Source organism: Rhinopithecus roxellana, chromosome 2 (genome assembly GCF_007565055.1).
Source record: "Rhinopithecus roxellana isolate Shanxi Qingling chromosome 2, ASM756505v1, whole genome shotgun sequence".
Classification (NCBI taxonomy): Eukaryota; Metazoa; Chordata; class Mammalia; order Primates; family Cercopithecidae; genus Rhinopithecus; species Rhinopithecus roxellana.
Window position 1 is genome coordinate 141,085,424 of NC_044550.1, and position 17,524 is coordinate 141,102,947.

At 40.2% G+C, this 17,524-nt stretch overlaps 1 pseudogene; it reads left to right on the plus strand.

The window, feature by feature from the left end:
* Positions 1–9,068: 9,068 nt before the first annotated feature.
* On the plus strand, positions 9,069–16,548 carry LOC104664361 (annotated as a pseudogene).
* Positions 16,549–17,524: the final 976 nt, after the last annotated feature.

The window sequence follows — 17,524 nt, forward strand, 5'->3', positions numbered from 1 at the left end:
CCGTAGTGTGACCAGTGAGAGCTACTGCCCTGCCCTGAGGTGAGATATTCTGAAATAGCTATTGCATTTCTATGTGCCCTCTTTTTTTTTTTTTTTTTTTTTTTTTGCCATTATTAGCAAACAGTTTTCATCCATTGGCTGACAAAACTTGAGTAATTGATAGTGCTGGACCTGCAGTAAAGAAACAAGGAATATCAGCCTGAATGTGGAAATGCAAGTGTTAGCGCAATTCAACAGCTATCAAGGAAAAGGTCAAGGACATCTAGGATAAGGGGCGGCAGGCAAGTGGGTTTCAGGGGAGGCCCTTTGACTTTTTGAAAAGCTTCGGAAACAGCACTATAGCCTGAAAAGTGATCTACACTGGAAGACACGGTAGCTCCCGGCAAGGAATGATCCCAGCGGAGAAGAGCAACTGCTAATGCGTGATGAAGGATGGATGAGGCCTGGGATGCAATGGGCTCATAAAGCACTGATTGCCTGGAGTCCATGAGAGCTCTCATTTCCAGTAGGAAGTTTCCTTGTCTCCAGGGCAAATGAAGGATATGTGGACATTATACATTTTTTAAAAAATTTAAGTGTAAGCATTTTTGTTCTCCCCATTGATTTGTTCATGCATTCATTTATTCAACTAACATCCATTATGTGTTCTTTGCTGAATGCTGAAGATACAAAAGCATTAAGAAAGGAACTCTGTTCATAAAAGTCTCACAGTTCCTTAGGGGCTGGGTGTGAGATGTTCTTTGCCCCTCTAGATCTATTCTCTGACCTTTGCCACCTTGCCCAGTGGTCCCTGGAAGCTGATTTTTCTGGACAGTATCAACAGGGCTCCCTCACCCTCCAGTTTCAGCTGGGCTCAGCCACTAGGAAGCACAGGAGGAGAGGAAGGGTAGCAGGAGAGGAAGGGCAGCAGAAGAGGAAAGTGAAACACTGCCTTGGCTTCCTCCATGCCCTGCTAAGGCTTGACAATGGCTCCACTCCGCTACAGCCACAACTACTGAGAAGCAGCCTGCTCCCAGAGCTACAAGCAGCCCTTCCATTCCTGGCTTTTCCAGGCCCAGAGCTGACAGTGGCCCCCCACAGTGTAGCCTGGAAGTGCTTTATCACTCTTGGTTCTCCTTGACCTCTACATGGCCCCCCCATTAAGCTTTCTTTCATTTATTTCCTCTATGATGACATAACAAGGCTAGCTGGGCAATAAGCAAATGTCCTATAGTGTCAAGTGTATCATGAGGGCAAGAAAGGAGTCATCAGTCCTAACTAGGGGGGTCAGGTGAAGCTATGGTCTATAAAGTCCTGTTCCTATTCACCCTTTCAATTGCATGCTGAAGTTTCCCTAAGAAGATGAAATCAATCACATTATTTTCCAGTAACAGCAGTGGAAAAATCTGATGACAACCCCAGGAAGACAGTTCAATGGCCATGTGATTGACTATATAATGATGTTCCATTTATCTAAAAATAGTACTTTGCTCAACTTACACTGATGCATCTTACAGTTATGAGACACTACCTACTTAAAATAGCACACAGTGAAAGTAGACCTAATCTACCTCCTAGTTGAATAGTAACAAAAATGTCTAACAGTTATTGAGTCCTCAACTAATTACATATAGTATTAGTATAATAATTATGTATGAAATTATGCATATAGATATTATGTGTAGAACTATGTCTACTAATTTCTTACAATGTCACAACAGAATAATACTATTATTCCCATTTTATAGCAGAAGAAACTGAGGCTTAGACAGATTTAGTGACTCGCTGAAAGTCATAAAGCCAGTAAGTGGCAGAGCTGGGATTATAATCCCATTTACCTCCATTCTTAACCACTATGTTCCCTAATAAAAAAAGAATTATCATATCATGTGTTAGCTAAGGTAACATAGGATGCATTAACAGATAAACCCCTGAATCTCAGTGATTTACCGTAACATTTATCTCTCACTCATATCAAGTCCAGTTGGTAGTGGTTCATGTGGGAAGAGTCTGCTCTAGCTCAACAGTTCAGGACCCAGGTAGCCAGAGGCTCTGATCTCTTCAACATGTACTTCCAGGGTTGTCCTAAGTGCTAAAATCCAGCCAGCAGAAAGAAGAGAGAGAGAAAGAAGATTTTGATGATTCAGGGGTGGAAATTCCGACATAAATTCTACCCATATTCCATTAGCCAGGAATTCATTGTATGATTGGGAAATCAAGTCTAGCTGAGTGTCTAAAAGGAAAGAGAAAGGATTTGATAGACAGCAAGAAGCACAGGGCTTCCAATTATAACTCCCCAATTGTTCTCAGGTGACATGAGGTTCTGTTTCAACCTGATGACCTGAGAATTCAGATGAAGATCAAGTGAATTCCACAATATTTAGTTTTTCCTGTCAATATCCTGCCAGACAGGAGAACAGATTAACACTCTAGGTCTTTCAAACAATGAGAATTTAATAAAAGGAATTTATACAAGGACTGAGAAGCCAAATAGAGAACTGCGAGACTGCCCAGAGATTAGAGACACAGGAAGCCACCACCACCCCCAGGACTTGAAGGTCAGTAGAATGAGGTGGTGTCATCAGAGTCCCAAAGCTGGGGGTTTTCCAGTGGGAGATGCCCAGAAGGAGGGACGGGCTATTGGGCAGGGGGTGAAGCCACAAAGGAGACCCAACTACCAAAGAGGGAGGGAGAGAGAGAAAGGGACTCTCTTCCTCATTGCCCCAAATCTTCCTTTAGGGACTCATTTTGGCTTGTAAATTAAAAATAAAATTCTAAGTACCCCAGCCAACTGAATGTACCCCCTCTTGGCCAAGGAAACCCCAGAGAAACTAGATTCCCAGCCATGATGAAACAGTCAGACACATCTCATTATACCTTTTCCAATTATGGAGAATTTCTGTAATAAGATTCCGCTGGGAGGTGGAGATTCACTACCAGTATGGGAGCTGAAGGGGACAGACACTTCCTCCTTCTTCCTGGAAGTAGAGATTGAACACATGACCAAGGTTTAGCCAGTTGGATGCTCCCACCTGAGGTCTCAACTCTTGACCACCAGAAATAACTGGAGAGTTTAGAAAGTATTCACAGCAACAGCATCCAGACAGGGCAGATCCAGTGGGGCCCCTGGGCAGCTCCAACAGTCATACCAGCAGGGTGTCTTGGCTGCTCATGCCAATCATGGCTGTCTGATCCCTCTTGGTTCCTACCTACTTTTTATGTCTCATTCTTCAAACTTCCCTTTGATCTATGAGCTATTCATTATCTGCTTACATTAACGGGTCATTTCTATTACTTCAACCAATGCCTGACATATCTACCAATACTTCAACTCACTCCCTCCTTTGTCATTCTTTTCACCTGTGTGCAAACTTCAACCTTTGTTTATTGACTCTGTTCCCTCCTTTGTTCCCACATCCTGACTTTGGATCAGTGCTGGGGGAAAAAAAAATCACATTTTTCAGATTGGAACCAACTGAGAAGTTCAGGCTCTATAACCTCAGGCACAGTCCTTCCAGGAATCCTTAGCCCCTCATCCCATTCCCCCAAAGAGCCACTTCAATTCTTAGACATTCTTCTCAAGCCTCACTTCCATCATCTCTTGCCCTCCTCATTCCCAAGAACTTGCAGCAAACAACATAACGACAAATAGCTTGTCTCTGATTCACAGGCAAACTAGAGACTGTGAGATATAAACTCAACTGAATAAACAATCACTGCATGAAATCGTTGCAGCTACACTCATTATGTAACTAGTATTTTGTGTTTCTCTTTTTCACCTTAAGATTATTTCCCCTAAAAAACTACCAAGTATTTACATAGACCACATACACTTTTTCTGCCTAGAGAGTACTTTAATATGTGTGTACTATATGTGTGTGTGTGTGTGCATGTATGTATGACACACATTTCATCTTTTTGTTGGAATAAACTCTCCCTTTCTTTTTTCTTAATTTTGTCCTATAAATGGAGCAACTATAACTGGTGTCATTTCTTTTTAGTTAATTCCTTTGGGATATATTTCCAAAAATAGAATTATTGGGTTAAAGAGCATAAAGAATTTTTAGAGAGCCAGCTGCACAATGCGAATTTATTCTCCAGAAAGACATAACCCTTCTGCAGTGGAAAGACATGTTTTCTTTTCCTATGGGGATGGTGTAGCCCTGGCTACACTGGACATTATTATTACTATTAATTTTCCCTCCTTATTTTATATCCCTTTTTTTCTATTGGCTCATAGACTCTTTTTCTATGAGATAATATACTATCTCTTGTTTTGTATCACCTGTAATCACCTACTAAATGTATTCTACCTGTAATTCTTACATTAATGTGCTCATTATGTTTGAATAATGAGGTTTTTATCAGATATTGTCTAATTTATTTCCTCTACCTTGTTTATTTCTTTCAATATTTATTTCAATACAGTGTGTGTATGGAGATCTTAGTTTGACTTGACATATTTGATCATATGCATTGCATCTCTGGACATAGCCTGCACTTCTTAAAGTTTCAAATAGGCTGGGCACAGTGGCTCACACCTATAATCCCAGCACTTTGGAAGGCTAAAGCAGGAGGATGGCTTGAGCCTAGGCATTTGAGACAAGTCTGGGCAACACAGCAAGAGCCCTCTCTACAAAAAATACAAAAATTAGCTGGGCATGGTGGTGCCCACCTGTAGTCCCAGGTACTCGGGAAGCTGAGGTGGGAGGATCACTTGAGTCTGGGAGGTCGAGGCTGCAGCGATCCATGATTGTGCCATGGCACTCCCGTCTGGGCACCAGAGCAAGGCTCTGTCTGAAAAAAAAAAAAAAAGAAAAAAGCTTCAAATACTTATTTCTCCTCCACAGCTGGATTACATTTGGTATGATGTTTTCAAAGTATTTTTTTCATTAACAGGTTGCCATGAAATATTTGACTCTTTGACCTATCTGAAATTCACTTCAGAATACCATATGAAATATGGATCCAATTTAATTTTTCTCCATTCTGTTATCTGTTTGCTTGACAATATTTATTAAACAGTGATTTATCCCCCACCCCCACTACCAGCACTTTTTAAAACTCCTGACAATGATTTTCCATCCAATATTTTTCATTGTGCAGTCAAAGGAGTTAATCATTGGAACCAACTGTTATAGACCTGAAAGCTTTCCTTTGAGAAGCAGGGATTTTTGGCTTCAAAAACCCCACTGGTCAGTACATGGAAAGTTAGGCCCAAAGGGATTTAAAAATTATTTTGTTCAACTCCTCTCTTCTATTACAAATGAGGAAACTGAGGCACCAAGGAATTACATACAGAACAAGTCACTCTGCAAGAGATGTGGGTAAATAATGGAGAATTAAGGCATGTAACTAGAAATTAGGAACATGGATTTCAGATGAAAAATAAGCAAAAAAAATGCTGCTAATAAAATATATACTAATAATATATAGAAATATACAGCTAATGATAAAATATAGCACTACTAATAAAAATATACAGCTGGCCAGGCGCGGTGGCTCAAGCCTGTAATCCCAGCACTTTGGGAGGCCGAGACGGGCGGATCACGAGGTCAGGAGATCGAGACCGTCCTGGCGAACACGGTGAAACCCCGTCTCCACTAAAAAAATACAAAAATCTAGCCGGGCAAGGTGGCAGGCGCCTGTAGTCCCAGCTACTCAGGAGGCTGAGGCAGGAGAATGGCGTAAACCCGGGAGGCGGAGCTTGCAGTGAGCAGAGATCCAGCCACTGCACTCCAGCCTGGGTGACAGAGCAAGACTCCGTCTCAAAAAAATATATATATATATATACACACACATACATATACACACACACACACACACACACACATATATATATACAGCTAATAATAATGGCAGCTACTAGTAACTGAAGATGTACTGTAGGCCAAGCACTGTGCGTCTCTTTGAAGCCCCATGCTGACTCGTTAGCATATGTATTATTATTCCCATTCCTGTCGCTAGTAATTTGCCCAAGAGCTGCCACCAAGTGGCAGGAACCAGGTCCCAGCTCCGTTTCCCTGACTGGAAAGCATTTTTCCACTGCACCACATTGCCTCCCAGCTACCTGGTGATAAAAAGCAAGGCATGCCAACCAAACTCCCACTGAAGAACCTACTCCATTAAAACAAAAACCAGCCATCTACTAAGTTCATTTGAAACTGATTAAAAGAGTTGTCCCAATTACTAAAATTGTGTGACCACTTTAGAACTCAGTTAACTCAGCTGTCAAAAAAGGGCGACAGACAGATGGTCTCTAAAGTCTCTTTCAGTTTTAATATTCTAGGATTCTAATTTCCACTGTCCACTGTTCATTCTTCCATATGTAATAAAAATAGGAAGAGTACAAATTTCAAAAAGAAGTAGAACCCATTTTGATTTTATTAAAAATATGTTTCTGAAGGCTGGGCGCGGTGGCTCAAGCCTGTAATCCCAGCACTTTGGGAGGCCAAGACGGGCGGATCATGAGGTCAGGAGATCGAGACCATCCTGGCTAACACGGTGAAACCCCGTCTCTACTAAAAAATACAAAAAACTAGCCGGGCGAGGTGGTGGCGCCTGTAGTCCCAGCTACTTGGGAGGCTGAGGCAGGAGAATGGCGGGAACCCGGGAGGCGGAGCTTGCAGTGAGCTGAGATCCGGCCACTGCACTCCAGCCTGGGTGACAGAGCAAGACTCCGTCTCAAAAAAAAAAAAAAAAAAAAAAAAAAAAATATGTTTCTGAAGCATAATTTTAGGGTCAATAAAATCCTTCATGTGAATTAAGTTTAAAATGGTCACAAAAGAAAATGAAAATGGTAGCTTAAACTATTTTACAATTATTTTAAACTCATATGTAATAAAAAAAACTGATTTAACAGATTATTTGAAATACAGTGGTGCTATAAGATGATATGGGCGAATAAATATTATGTTCCACTTAAGGTTAAAAAATAATAGTAATAATAAACAAGTACCCACTTAGTTAACAAGGAATATGTTTTATTTAAGTAGATTGTAATGCCTGGTCAAAAAAATATATATTTATTAATTCCAAACTACTAATGCTATCACTTCAACTTTTCTTTTTTTAACAATTATTGACTAAATTGTAATTTTTGCTTACATTATTTTCATAGAATATTGGGTAATATACACATTAAATGGAAGCATGTGTTAAATATTCAGGCTAAACATGGTAGTCCCCATTAAATCTTAGATCTTAGTAGATTTTTCCTTTTTGAAAAGAAATTGAATTCTGGAATGCTTTCCCATCACTGCTGTTGATACAGGCCAAAAGAGGTATCTCATGACAAGCATTTCTGCAATTGTACCTTAAATCTTCCAAGAAAGGAGTCTAAGGAGTTTCATATGTTGAAAAGAAATAGAAATTAAGATAAAAAGGAAATAGAGATAACAAACACACACACACACAAAACTAAGTCACATTATGAAATGGAAATTTAAAAATCCTTACCTGGAGTTTTCTAAAAATAAAATACTTTGTACTGGGTAAGAATAGACATAGAACACCAAGCAAAAGCTCTCTTCATAGTGTGATTCTATGAGTTTCTAGTATTTAGTCCACGTTTTTCTAGTCAAAATCTTTAGCAACATGAGACGTATTGCCTGAAGAGGGCACCCTTTCCTTTAACACCAAAATCTATTTGCTAAACCCCTAATATGTAAACAAACCTGTGGGATAAAAGCACTATATCAATTTCATTTTCAGTAGCAATGCTGTTTTAAATTAAGTTAAATGTTTAGTCAAACATACATATATATATATAAAGCATATATTATTTATATAAATAATACAGTTTAAAGCATGAGAAGACTTTATGGGCATATAAAGGACTCCTGTATGCCCAGGATTAAATTTAGGAAACAGAAAAATTCCAGTAACTTGGAAGTTCCCAGATGCTTCTCCCAGTGTACATTCGTCTCTCTTCCTTAAGGGAATCACTTTTCTGAATTCTGTTTTTACAATTCCCTTGCCTTTCTTTAAGTTTGGGGGTTTGTTTTTTTGTTGTTGTTTTGAGATAGCTGGAGTTCAGTGGCATGATCTCAGCTCACTACAGCCTCTGCCTCCTGGGTTCAAGCAATTCTCGTGCCTTAGCCTCCAGAGTAGCTGGGATTACAGGTGTGAGCCACCACGGCTGGCTAATTTTTGTATTTTTAGTAGAAACGGGGATTCGCCACGTTGGTCAGGCTGGTCTCAAACTCCTAACCTCAAGCAATCTGCCCGCCTCGGCCTCCCAAAGTGCGGGGATTACAGGTGCAGGGATTACAGGCTTCCCAAAGTGCTGGGATTACAGGCTGTGCCCAGCCTCTTTATAGTTTTATTAGCTATGTATTGTTTAATTTTGCCTTCCTTAACCTTACTATAACTGTATCAGGCTGTATGAATTCTTCTGTGACTTCCTTTTTGGATCAATATTAAGTGATTCAGATCCAATCATACTGATACATGTATCACACTGATACTGGTACATGCATTTTTGGCACCATGCAGTGTTCCATTCTATGACTATATCACAAATTATTACTTATTACCTATGCTTCCATGGTAGACTTTTTGTTTTGTTGCTGTTACAGGTAATACTGCTGCGAACTGTTATGCATGAGCCTGGCAGCACACATACACAACAGTTCCCTTAAGACAAAGATGGGCAAAGCATGACTCCCACAGGACAAACCCAGCCCACTGCCTGTTTTGGTATGGCCCATAGCTAAGAGTAACTTTTACATTTTAAATGGGTATAAAAAAAGCAAAAGGAAGAGAAGAATGTTTTGTGACATGTGAAAATTGAATGAAATTTAAATTTCAGTATCCACAAATGAAGTTTCATTGAACACAAACACACCTAGTCACTTACATGTTGTCTATAGCACAGATCTTTGGAAACCCAACACTTTTATAACACTATCTGGGCTTTTACGGAAAATGTTTGCAGATCCCTGCTGTAGGTTAAAAATACTCTAAGATGGACATTTGTGTTTCAAGTGTAGAGGGGAGAGAGAGTGAACAGGGAGAGGGGCTTTTGTCTGTTGGTCTACCTGGACTGAAGAGAGGGAGAACAGAAACCCAAGACTAGGATTCTCAAAATGGTTTATTACCCAGAACTCTTTGCCTAGGTCAGTCATGAACCATTTCCAAACAAGGAGATGGAGAGAAGGCTTCCTAAGGGAAGACTTTCTGTCCCAAAGGAATTGAGCCGCAAGAAGAACAATGAGACCAACTCTGTCTCCCTGACTCCACTGGGCAGCAATGAAGACTGCTCCCCAAGAATCAGTTACCTCCAATATGATTTGGTTCTGTGTCCCAACCCAAATCTCATCTCCATTTGTAATCCCCATGATCCCCATGTGTTGAAGGCAGGACCTGGTGGCAGGTGACTGGATCATGAGGCTGGTTTCCCCCATGCTGTTCTTGTGATAGTAAGTGAGTTTTCACTAGATCTGATGGCTTTATAAGGCGGTCTTCCCCCTTCACTCCTTCACTCTCTCTCGCCTGTCACCATGTAAGATGTGCTTTTGCTACCCCTTTGCCTTCAGCCATTATTGTAAGTTTCTTGAGGCCTCCAAGGAGGTTTCCTTTATAAATTACCCACTCTGAGGTATTTCTTTATAGCAGTGTCAAAACAGACTAAAACAACTCCACTTTTTAAAATCTGAACACCTCCATTTGTATTACATATGGTGTGTGGGTTTTGACGAGGTCGTGGTATCATCTATGGGATTTTTTTCTCTGCAAATCATCAAGTATAAGAAGAAACAATGGGGCTCTGAGCCTTGCTATAATTTACAGTGAACAAATAGATATCATCAAATCAGTTTCTAGCCATTCTGTCTCAAGTGGAAACACTCAGATTTCACACCATGAATACACGTTTACAACCCTTACAGGTGGGCCTACAGGCCTGATTCACTACAACACTGTCTGCCACAACTGTCTCTCACCCTGTTCACCCGACCAACCCACTCCTGCCTTTTCACTCAAACAGCTCCTGCTTCTTGCAGAGGCTGAGACTCCCCCACCACCACCACTTTTTTTTTTTCATTTACATGTATCAAGCCTCATAGTTTATGTTCATCAATTGTCTGTATAGCTCTATATTTTATCCCTGTACCCTTCTGATGTATAGAAGTAGTTGGAAACTCACTGTTTCCTTATGGTAAGTGACTGAGATGCTGCCACAGGACCTGAGACACTGATGAATGGTGCTATTTTGGATTTTATTTTATTTATTTATTTTTTCCTTTTAGATGGAGTCTTTCTCTGTCACCCAGGCTGGAATGTGGAGTGCAGTGGCATGATCTTGGCTCACTGCAGCCTCTGCCTCCTGGGTTCAAGCAATTTTCCTGCCTCCCGAGTAGCTGGGATTACAGGTATGCACCACCACACCTGGCTAATTTTTGTATTTTTTTAAGAGACTGGGTTTCACCATGTTGGCCAGGCTGGTTTCTAACTCATGACCTCAGGTGACCTGCCCACCTCAGCCTCCCAAAGTGCTGGGATTACAGGAATGAGCCTCCACGCCTGGCCTATTTTGGATTTTCAACATGCTCCTTGGCAAGGTAGCCCCGAAGGAGTTATGTTTTCCTTCCACTTTCTAAGAAGGTATTGGTACTCTGTTTCCCTGGCTATTGTTCTCTAGACTGCATTGACTTGTTTTCCTCATGTCTTCAGTGCAGCTTTCTTCCTCAGTGGTGTAGGCTGAGTGAATGCTGCCATAGTGTGTGAGAGACTAGTGTCTCACTGGCTGGCACTTACAGACATGCAGTCACAGTAGCTTGGATGACACTCATGGACGTGCAGTGACAGTAGCAGGGGCAATCACAAAACTGTAATTTACTTACCAAATCTCTTCTTTTCCATCACCTTGCCTGCCTGTTTAGAGAAAGAAAAACAATCATTTTAAAGGGATTTTGAGGTGTCTCTTTGGATCCTTATTGTTTGAAATGATATTGGGGATGGGGGGAGGCAAACTCTTTTTAAATAAATTCCCTCTGGAAAAAAAATCCAAAACACTGGCATCTGAGTAGGAATATGAAAATTACACCTTTTCCAAAAATTAAGTTGGAAAAAATGTCTTTACAAAATAAGAATAATTTTTGAAAGTAGAGTATTCTTTTTTATTGGCAGTTTTGATAAGGCATAGATTTTACATCTTTGTCCTTGCTCCCCTTGAAATGGGATAAACAAAAATAAAATACCATCTATTTATGGAATGTTGTTGTGTTAGCCAGTCTAAAGCCCATCCTATTCTTTATGTGGCCATTTTTCAGCTCTTCCTTTGACAGGGCAGGCCTTGTTTGGAATTGTTCTGCTTCTGACTGTTAAATATCTGTAAACCAAAAACAAAATTCTAAGCCCCACCCACCCCCCAACCATCTGAATGGACTTCCTCCTCAGCCAGGGCACTCTCAAATTTATCCTGAAAGACTGGTTCAGGCAGTGATGGGAAGTAGGGGATAAACAGGCCTCATTATATCCCTCCAGCTTTAACATCAACACAGACCTTAAGTCTGAAAAGAAACATTTACGATCTATTCTCTCTGAATCCCTCTACCTGTAGGCTTCATCTGCACACTAAACTTTGGTCTTCACAACCTCTTTCAACCAATTACCAATCAGAAACTTTTTAAATCTACCTATAACCTAGAAGCCCCCACCTTCCCACACACTTCAAGTTTCCCCACCTATCTGGACTGGACCAGTGTATATGTTAAATATATTTGATTGACGTCTCATGTGTCCCTGAAATGTGTAAAATCAAGCTGTGCCCCAACCACCTTGGGCACATGTTCTCAGGATCTTCTGAAGATTTATTCTTATGTGCAGAATAAATCTCTTCAAAGATTTTAGAGTTTGACTCTTTTCTTTTCTTTCTTTTATTTTTTTCTTTTTTGAGACAGAGTCTTACTGTGTTGCCCAGGCTGGAGTGCAGTGGCACGATCTCATCTCACTGCAACCTCCACCTCCCAGGTTCAAGTAATTCTCCTGCCTCAGCCTCCTGAGTAGCTGGGACTATAGGTGTGCACCACCATACCTGGCTAATTTTTGTATTTTTGATACAGACAAGGTTTCCCCATGTTGGCCAGGCTGGTCTTGAACTCTTGACCTCAGATGATCCACCTGTCTCAGCCTACCAAAGTGCAGGGATTACAGGTGTGAGCCATCTCACTCGGCCAAGTTTGACTCTTCGTCAACACACCGATGACCCATGCACTGCATGTCTTCGTTCTCTTCTCTCTCCCCCATTGGCCTGAGTTTCTTGTGCATTCCTCCTCTCTTTCCTTTGTTAGAATAGGTACATCAGCTGTGCAAATAGAGAAAAAAAAAAAAACAGTATTCCGCAAGTGTGGCATTTAGTGTAGAGTTGCAGTTGTGCACTGCGGAAAAGGCGGGCTTTTGTAACAACATGATCTTTACTGATGCACTTATGACAAGTACCCAGTGTATTTTAGCTATTTTAGTAGTAGTTGTTCAATAAATATGCAAGCTGTACGATAAAGATAAATAAATAAATACCTAAGACAGAAATACCAAAACATGGAGTAGGTGCTTTCTTTCTTTTTTCTTTTGAGACAGGGTCTCACTCTGTCGCCCAGGCTGGAGTGCAGTGGTGCCATCTTGCTCACTGCAACCTTAACCTCCCAGACTTAAGTGATTCTCCCACCTCCACCTCCTGAGTAGCTGGGACCACAGGGACCACAGGCCACCATACCCAGCTAATTTTTGTTTTTTAGTTTTTTGGCAGGTTGTATTGTTTTGTTTTTGTAGAGACAGGGTGATGTGGTTTGGCTGTGTACCCACCAAAATCTCATCTTGAATTGTAGCTCCCATAATTCCCATGTGTTGTGGGAGGTACCCAGTGGGAGATAATTTAATCATGGGGGCATTTTCCCCATACTCTTCTCATGATAGTAAATAAGTCTCATGAGATGTGATGATTTTATTAGCAGTTTCTCCTTTCACTTGACTCTCATTCTCTCTTGCATGCCACCATGTAAGACGTGCCTTTTGTTTTCCGCCATGATTGGGAGGCTTCCCCAACAATGTGGAACTATGAGTTCATTAAACCTCTTTTCCTTTATAAATTACCTAGTCTTGAGTATGTCTTTATCAACAGCTTACAAACAGACTAATACACAGGGTTTCACCATGTTGCCTGGGCTGGTCTCACATTCCTGGACTCAGACGATGCTCCCAACTCAGCCTTCCAAAGTGCTGAGATTACAGGTGTGAGCCACCATGCCCAGTCCTGCACATTTTTTATTTCCCTTGTTTTCCAAAGTGACTCTACACACATATATTCCCATCATTCTCAATGTATGAGCATTCTCAATGTTTTCATGGTATATGCAGAAAAAACAGATCAGCTATAGAAATAAAGAAACTACTCTTCTGTGTACCTAGGAGTTGTGGTGGAAATTTCTAACACTTTTGCTATACCTGCAATAAACTATTAATAATGATTATGACTGTATGTTGGCTAATGTTGTATAACTTTCCTTAGTTTAAGCCCATCAGTAGACAGGGTCCTGGAATGTTGATGTTGTCTAGACAACATCCTCTTATGATATCTTGATCAAGGCCATGGCCTGGGGTGCCCAGCTCCTCCATATAGAGGGATTTCATCTGGCTGAGCCCATCCATGTGCCCTACAAAACCAGGATGGTACCAAGTGAATTGAGTGTAATTGGTGCAACTCTCATGTGTTTGTGAATTTATCCTACAACCCCCTGCTTCTGAGACCTAAAATGAGCTCTAAAGCTTAATTCAGAGCTTATTTTCCAGGCTGCCTTCATGATAACTGAAGAGTTTTCATACAGCAAGTATGCCAGCAAATAATTTAGTATCTACGATGTGTTCTGTTCTAGGGTTTGAAAAAAAGGAAAGCAGGCATCCATTAAATAAAAAAGTGCCAAAAACTCAAATACTATAAAAAGGAAGCCCCTTTTATATTTAATACAAAATAATTACAGTGTATTAAGAAAGAAAATACCAGATTCAGTTAAGTGTGTCAGTGCTTTAACCTATTCTAATTCTACTTTCTCATATTAATTGAGAGAAAGGTAAGCCAGGTGCGGTGGCTCATGCCTGTAATCCCAACACTTTGGGAGGCCAAAAAGGGTGGATTACCTGAGGTCAGTAGTTCGAGACCATCCTGGCCAACATGGCGAAACCCCATCTCTACTAAAAACACAAAAGTTAGCTGGGGTTGGTGGTGTGCACCTGTAATCCCAGCTTCTTGGGAGGCTGAAGTAGGAGAATAACTTGAATCCAGGAGGCGGAGGTTGCAGTGAGCTGAGATCGCACCATTGCACTCCAACTTGGGTGACAAGAGTGAAACTCCATCTCAAAAAAAAAAAAAAAAAAAAAAAGCTTGAGAGAAGGGTACTATTTAAAAGAGGTTAGGCTTATGGCAGTGGAAAACCCAATGTATCTGGCACCTAGAAGGTGTTTTTTTTTTAAATCTTTGCTCTTTCATATGACAAAAATATTTTCTATAAGTATCATGTAATAGTTATATTTGTTTTCTTGATTTTATAGTTTAAAAACCATTATCAATAAAAAAGATGAATACGATTCCATTGTAAAGGCATTTATTCAAACACACTAAAATGATTCACATAACAACTCAAATTTGCATTTTACCAAAGAATAATATTACACCTCATAGCTTCTATGTTTCATTGTTTTAACATGTAAACACACAGAAAAACTCGAAGTGATCATAGAGAATGAAGGAGAGGAAGTAACTTGCAGTTTGTTTCTTCTCTTTGCAGTCGTGGTTTCATTATTGTTTATTGTGAATCTGCTATTTTAATGCAAGAATACTAATACCACAGGGCTTGGAGAGGTGAACTAAGCCCAGAGTGCTCTCTACTAATTCTGAACTCTTACAGCTTACCCTAGAGATGAATGTGTGGGCTGCTGCAGCCTGTGTGTTGCCGGTTGTTTGTATAAATCTGGTAGTTCTCTTAATTAATTTCCATGTAGAATCCAACATTTATTAAAGATTTAGTAATACAAATGTACTAAATTGATGTTTACATAGATCTAGCTAGGAATAGAGACAGAGCTAGAGATAGAAACAGATTACTAAAACTTACCAGTAACCGCAGCACATAGAATTGTGGTGTCCACAATGGTAACTACTAGCCACGTGGCAGCTATAAAGCTCTTGAAAGGAGGCTAGTCTGAATTGACAATGGTAATGTAAAATACTCAAAAGATGTCAAAGGCTTAATATGATAAAAAGAATGTAAAATATTTGTTGTTTTAAGCTGCAAAGCTCTAAGATAATTTGTTATCTAGAAAACTAATACAGTAAAAGAGGAAAATGAGATATTCCAAGATACTCATAAACTGTTTTCTTAGTATTCTCTTAATATTTATATTAGTTTTTATTAGCTTGGCCAATACTTAATTTTCAACAGACATTACTCATATAAAACAATTAGTTTTAAATATTTACAATGTAAACCAAAGATATGTTTTAGTTCTAGAGATGGATGGGTATTGATTACACAACAATGTGAATGTATTGAATGCCACAGAACTGTACATTTTTTTAAAAAAGGTTAAAATGGTAAATTTAATGTAACATATTTTACTACAATAAAAAAGAGATGTTTTTAATAGTTAAAAATTTTCGCCGGGCGCGGTGGCTCAAGCCTGTAATCCCAGCACTTTGGGAGGCCGAGACGGGCGGATCACGGGGTCAGGAGATCGAGACCATCCTGGCTAACACGGTGAAACCCCGTCTCTACTAAAAAATACAAAAGACTAGCCAGGCGAGGTGGCGGGCGCCTGTAGTCCCAGCTACTCGGGAGGCTGAGGCAGGAGAATGGCGTAAACCCGGGAGGTGGAGCTTGCAGTGAGCTGAGATCCGGCCACTGCACTCCAGCCTGGGCGACAGAGCAAGACTCCGTCTCAAAAAAAAAAAAAAAAAAAAAAAAATTCAGAGAAAAGAATACTATTATACTGAATAATACAAGTGAACAGTCATTAGTACAAGAAAAATTGCTTTTTATTATTACTGTTCCAGAAAGCCTTTATGGCTTAAAAGATGACTGTAGAATTAATAACTGAATTATGAGCTATTTGGTGCCTGTATAAGTTGTTCTTTTACAAAAGCCTTTGAAATAACAGCTTGCCTGTCTGTCTCAAAGTCTAACACTTTCATCCAAAAGGAAGTCTTTAATACCTGAATGACAATGTGGTTATGTATGAGAATAGGTATCATGTGTAATAACATAAAACTCCAGGAGAAAAATCCCTTACAAAGAGTAGTCCATTCACTTTCTTTAATGTAAAATGAATATTTTAAAATATGATGCTAAAAACATGCTATATATGAGGTGACTATTAACAAAAACCTCAGATATGTGGATTATTGATGAGGGTAAAGTAACTGCAGTTTGAATATATAAAGGATCTGTAGGTGTGCTCAATGCACAGCTATCAGCTCCTGTTCTCCACTTTATCTAGCCAAGCCAGTGTCCCCAAGCCTTGCTGACCACCAGAATCAGAACGGAACGTCTTGACAAACGCCTAAGCTGTACCCCATAAAGTCCAAAGGTCTAACCATAGTTCAGGCTTTGAGAGACAGAAAGAGAGAGAAACAGAGAGATCGGGGTTGGAGAGATGGTTCTTTGTCTGTTTTTTAAGGTCCCCAGGTTATTTTGAACTAGCAAGCCAATGGCTTTTTTTCTGTGGGCTGGAAATCTCAAGCAAATACCTGGGATTTGTGTATTCTTGATTCACATGGTAATTTAAGCTTTGCAGCTTAAAACAACAAATATTTTACATTCTTTTTATCATATATATATATATATATATATATATATATATATATTTTTTTTTTTTTTTTTTTTTTTTTTTTTTTTTTTTTTTTGAGGCGGAGTCTCGCTCTGTTGCCCGGACTGGAGTGCAGTGGCCGGATCTCAGCTCACTGCAAGCTCCGCCTCCCGGGTTTGCGCCATTCTCCCGCCTCAGCCTCCCCAGTAGCTGGGACTACACAGGCGCCCGCCACCCCGCCCGGCTAGTTTTTTTTTTTTTTTTTGAGACGGAGTCTCGCTCTGTCTCCAGGTTGAAGTGCAGTGGCGCGATCCCAGCCTCCCAAAGTGCTGGGATTACAGGCACGAGCCACGTGCCCGGCCGATTTCTGAACTTTCTTACTTTCTTCTTGGAAGCATTTGAGAAAGCTGATAATTGGTCCTTGAAACACTTGACACACTTGGCTTCCAAGACACCACACTCTCTGTTTTTCTCCTACAGTTCTGGCTGTGCCTTCTCAGGCACCTCTAAAGTTTGGGGTGCCCCAGACCTCAATTCTTGAATAAAGACCAACTGGGCCAAATTAATGTGCAGCCCATTTGATTTCACCTCACAACCTCTTCTTCAAAACGGATTTTTTTTGTTTTATATTTGTAAATGAAAGTTATACATGTCCATAATTTAAAGAGTTACATAATTCTAAAAGGCTTGTTAAGAAAAATGGCAGCCTCTACAACTTTGCCATTTCCAACAACGCAACTACATTTCA